Source organism: Taudactylus pleione, unplaced genomic scaffold (assembly GCF_031769625.1).
Source record: "Taudactylus pleione unplaced genomic scaffold, aTauple2 ptg000461l, whole genome shotgun sequence".
Taxonomy (NCBI): domain Eukaryota; kingdom Metazoa; phylum Chordata; class Amphibia; order Anura; family Myobatrachidae; genus Taudactylus; species Taudactylus pleione.
Window position 1 is genome coordinate 1,781,013 of NW_028284863.1, and position 6,000 is coordinate 1,787,012.

The following is a 6,000-nucleotide window of genomic DNA, read 5'->3' on the forward strand; positions in this document are numbered from 1 at the left end:
GACCAGGGGATGTAGTGTCTGTATGAGGAGAGAGCAGTCACAGTGTCACATACAGCAGAGACCCAGAGAGGGGAACACTGAGAGAGTGATTAGATAAGTAGGATGAGACACAGGATAGGACAGTGACATGAGGACCTGGGGATGTAGTGTCTGTATGAGGAGAGAGAAGACAGTGTCACATACAGCAGAGACCCAGAGAGGGGAACACAGAGAGTAATTAGATAAGTAGGATGAGACACAGGATAGGAGAGTGACCTGAGGACCTGGGGATGTAGTGTCTGTATGAGGAGAGAGCAGTCACAGTGTCACATACAGCAGAGAGACCCAGAGAGGGGAACACTGAGAGAGTGATTAGATAAGTTGGATGAGACACAGGATAGGACAGTGACCTGAGGACCTGGGGATGTAGTGTCTGTATGAGGAGAGAGCAGTCACAGTGTCACATACAGCAGATAGACCCAGAGAGGGGAACACTGAGAGAGTGATTAGATAAGTAGGATGAGACACATGATAGGACAGTGACCTGAGGACCTGGGGATGTAGTGTCTGTATGAGGAGAGAGCGGTCACAGTGTCACATACAGCAGAGACCCAGAGAGGGGAACACTGAGAGAGTGATTAGATAAGTAGGATGATACACAGGATAGGACAGTGACCTGAGGACCTGCGGATGTAATAGTCTGTATGAGGAGAGAGCAGTCACAGTGTCACATACAGCAGAGAGACCCAGAGAGGGGAACACTGAGAGAGTGATTAGATAAGTAGAATGAGACACAGGATAGGACAGTGACCTGAGGATGTAGTGTCTGTATGAGGAGAGAGCAGTCACAGTGTCACATACAGCAGAGAGACCCCAGAGAGGGGAACACTGAGAGAGTGATTATATAAGTTGGATGAGACACAGGATAGGACAGTGACATGAGGACCTGGGGATGTAGTGTCTGTATGAGGAGAGAGCGGTCACAGTGTCACATACAGCAGAGACCCAGAGAGGGGAACACAGAGAGAGTAATTAGATAAGTAGGATGAGACACAGGATAGGACAGTGACATGAGGACCTGGGGATGTAGTGTCTGTATGAGGAGAGAGCAGTCACAGTGTCACATACAGCAGAGAACCAGAGAGGGGAACACAGAGAGAGTAATTAGATAAGTAGGATGAGACACAGGATAGGACAGTGACATGAGGACCTGGGGATGTAGTGTCTGTATGAGGAGAGAGCGGTCACAGTGTCACAAACAGCAGAGACCCAGAGAGGGGAACACAGAGAGAGTAATTAGATAAGAAGGATGAGACACAGGATAGGACAGTGACATGAGGACCTGGGGATGTAGTGTCTGTATGAGGAGAAAGCAGTCACAGTGTCACATACAGCAGAGATCCAGAGAGGGGAACACTGAGAGTGATTAGATAAGTAGGATGAGACACAGGATAGGACAGTGACATGAGGACCTGGGGATGTAGTGTCTGTATGAGGAGAAAGCAGTCACAGTGTCACATACAGCAGAGATCCAGAGAGGGGAACACTGAGAATGATTAGATAAGTAGGATGAGACACAGGATAGGACAGTGATATGAGGACCTGGGGATGTAGTGTCTGTATGAGGAGAGAGTAGTCACAGTGTCACATACAGCAGAGACCCAGAGAGGGGAACACAGAGAGTGATTAGATAAGTAGGATGAGACACAGGATAGGACAGTGACCTGAGGACCTGGGGATGTAGTGTCTGTATGAGGAGAGAGCAGTCACAGTGTCACATACAGCAGAGACCCAGAGAGGGGAACACAGAGAGTGATTAGATAAGTAGGATGAGACACAGGATAGGACAGTGACCTGAGGACCTGGGGATGTAGTGTCTGTATGAGGAGAGAGCAGTCACAGTGTCACATACAGCAGAGACCCAGAGAGGGGAACACAGAGAATGATTAGATAAGTAGGATGAGACACAGGATAGGACAGTGACCTGAGGACCTGGGATGTAGTGTCTGTATGAGGAGAGAGTGGTCACAGTGTCCCATACAGCAGAGACCCAGAGAGGGGAACACAGAGAGTGATTAGATAAGTAGGATGAGACACAGGATAGTACAGTGACCTGAGGACCTGGGGATGTAGTGTCTGTATGAGGAGAGAGTGGTCACAGTGTCCCATACAGCAGAGACCCAGAGAGGGGAACACTGAGAGAGTGATTAGATAAGTAGGATGAGACACAGGACAGGACAGTGACCTGAGGACCTGGGGATGTAGTGTCTGTATGAGGAGAGAGCGGTCACAGTATTACATACAGCAGAGACCCAGAGAGGAGAACACAGAGAGTGATTAGATAAGTAGGATGAGACACAGGATAGGACAGTGACCTGAGGACCTGGGGATGTAGTGTCTGTATGAGGAGAGAGTGGTCACAGTGTCACATACAGCAGAGACCAGAGAGGGGAACACAGAGAGTGATTAGATAAGTAGGATGAGACACAGGATAGGACAGTGACCTGAGGACCTGGGGATGTAGTGTCTGTATGAGGAGAGAGCGGTCACAGTATCACATACAGCAGAGACCCAGAGAGGAGAACACAGAGAGTGATTAGATAAGTAGGATGAGACACAGGATAGGACAGTGACCTGAGGACCTGGGGATGTAATGTCTGTGTGAGGAGAGAGCAGTCACAGTGTCACATACAGCAGAGACCCAGAGAGGGGAACACAGAGAGTGATTAGATAAGTAGGATGAGACACAGGATAGGACAGTGACCTGAGGACCTGGGGATGTAGTGTCTGTATGAGGAGAGAGTAGTCACAGTGTCACATACAGCAGAGACCCAGAGAGGGGAACACAGAGAGTGATTAGATAATTAGGATGAGACACAGGATAGGACAGTGACCTGAGGACCTGGGGATGTAATGTCTGTGTGAGGAGAGAGCAGTCACAGTGTCACATACAGCAGAGACCCAGAGAGGGGAACACAGAGAGTGATTAGATAAGTAGGATGAGACACAGGATAGGACAGTGACCTGAGGACCTGGGGATGTAGTATCTGTATGAGGAGAGAGCAGTCACAGTGTCACATACAGCAGAGAGACCCAGAGAGGGGAACACAGAGAGTGATTAGATAAGTAGGATAAGACACAGGATAGGACAGTGACCGGAGGACCTGGGGATGTAGTGTCTGTATGAGGAGAGAGCACTCACAGTGTCACATACAGCAGAGACCCAGAGAGGAGAACACAGAGAGTGATTAGATAAGTAGGATGAGACACAGGATAGGACAGTGACCTGAGGACCTGGGGATGTAATGTCTGTATGAGGAGAGAGCAGTCACAGTATCACATACAGCAGAGACCCAGAGAGGAGAACACAGAGAGTGATTAGATAAGTAGTATGAGACACAGGATAGGACAGTGACCTGAGGACCTGGGGATGTAGTGTCTGTATGAGGAGTGAGCAGTCACAGTGTCTCATACAGCAGAGACCCAGAGAGGGGAACACTGAGAGAGTGATTAGATAAGTAGGATGAGACACAGGATAGGACAGTGACCTGAGGACCTGGGGATGTAGTGTCTGTATGAGGAGAGAGCAGTCACAGTGTCACATACAGCAGAGACCCAGAGAGGAAAACACAGAGAGAGATTAGATAAGTAGGATGAGACACAGGATAGGACAGTGATATGAGGACCTGGGGATGTAGTGTCTGTATGAGGAGAGAGTAGTCACAGTGTCACATACAGCAGAGACCCAGAGAGGGGAACACAGAGAGTGATTAGATAAGTAGGATGAGACACAGGATAGGACAGTGACCTGAGGACCTGGGGATGTAGTGTCTGTATGAGGAGAGAGCAGTCACAGTGTCACATACAGCAGAGACCCAGAGAGGGGAACACAGAGAGTGATTAGATAAGTAGGATGAGACACAGGATAGGACAGTGACCTGAGGACCTGGGGATGTAGTGTCTGTATGAGGAGAGAGCAGTCACAGTGTCACATACAGCAGAGACCCAGAGAGGGGAACACAGAGAATGATTAGATAAGTAGGATGAGACACAGGATAGGACAGTGACCTGAGGACCTGGGATGTAGTGTCTGTATGAGGAGAGAGTGGTCACAGTGTCCCATACAGCAGAGACCCAGAGAGGGGAACACAGAGAGTGATTAGATAAGTAGGATGAGACACAGGATAGTACAGTGACCTGAGGACCTGGGGATGTAGTGTCTGTATGAGGAGAGAGTGGTCACAGTGTCCCATACAGCAGAGACCCAGAGAGGGGAACACTGAGAGAGTGATTAGATAAGTAGGATGAGACACAGGACAGGACAGTGACCTGAGGACCTGGGGATGTAGTGTCTGTATGAGGAGAGAGCGGTCACAGTATCACATACAGCAGAGACCCAGAGAGGAGAACACAGAGAGTGATTAGATAAGTAGGATGAGACACAGGATAGGACAGTGACCTGAGGACCTGGGGATGTAGTGTCTGTATGAGGAGAGAGTGGTCACAGTGTCACATACAGCAGAGACCAGAGAGGGGAACACAGAGAGTGATTAGATAAGTAGGATGAGACACAGGATAGGACAGTGACCTGAGGACCTGGGGATGTAGTGTCTGTATGAGGAGAGAGCGGTCACAGTATCACATACAGCAGAGACCCAGAGAGGAGAACACAGAGAGTGATTAGATAAGTAGGATGAGACACAGGATAGGACAGTGACCTGAGGACCTGGGGATGTAATGTCTGTGTGAGGAGAGAGCAGTCACAGTGTCACATACAGCAGAGACCCAGAGAGGGGAACACAGAGAGTGATTAGATAAGTAGGATGAGACACAGGATAGGACAGTGACCTGAGGACCTGGGGATGTAGTGTCTGTATGAGGAGAGAGTAGTCACAGTGTCACATACAGCAGAGACCCAGAGAGGGGAACACAGAGAGTGATTAGATAATTAGGATGAGACACAGGATAGGACAGTGACCTGAGGACCTGGGGATGTAATGTCTGTGTGAGGAGAGAGCAGTCACAGTGTCACATACAGCAGAGACCCAGAGAGGGGAACACAGAGAGTGATTAGATAAGTAGGATGAGACACAGGATAGGACAGTGACCTGAGGACCTGGGGATGTAGTATCTGTATGAGGAGAGAGCAGTCACAGTGTCACATACAGCAGAGAGACCCAGAGAGGGGAACACAGAGAGTGATTAGATAAGTAGGATAAGACACAGGATAGGACAGTGACCGGAGGACCTGGGGATGTAGTGTCTGTATGAGGAGAGAGCACTCACAGTGTCACATACAGCAGAGACCCAGAGAGGAGAACACAGAGAGTGATTAGATAAGTAGGATGAGACACAGGATAGGACAGTGACCTGAGGACCTGGGGATGTAATGTCTGTATGAGGAGAGAGCAGTCACAGTATCACATACAGCAGAGACCCAGAGAGGAGAACACAGAGAGTGATTAGATAAGTAGTATGAGACACAGGATAGGACAGTGACCTGAGGACCTGGGGATGTAGTGTCTGTATGAGGAGTGAGCAGTCACAGTGTCTCATACAGCAGATAGACCCAGAGAGGGGAACACTGAGAGAGTGATTAGATAAGTAGGATGAGACACAGGATAGGACAGTGACCTGAGGACCTGGGGATGTAGTGTCTGTATGAGGAGAGAGTGGTCACAGTGTCACATACAGCAGAGACCCAGAGAGGGGAACACTGAGAGACTGATTAGATAAGTAGGATGATACACAGGATAGGACAGTGACCTGAGGACCTGGGGATGTAATGTCTGTATGAGGAGAGAGCAGTCACAGTGTCACATACAGCAGAGAGACCCAGAGAGGGGAACACTGAGAGAGTGATTAGATAAGTAGAATGAGACACAGGATAGGACAGTGACCTGAGGATGTAGTGTCTGTATGAGGAGAGAGCAGTCACAGTGTCACATACAGCAGAGAGACCCAGAGAGGGGAACACTGAGAGAGTGATTATATAAGTTGGATGAGACACAGGATAGGACA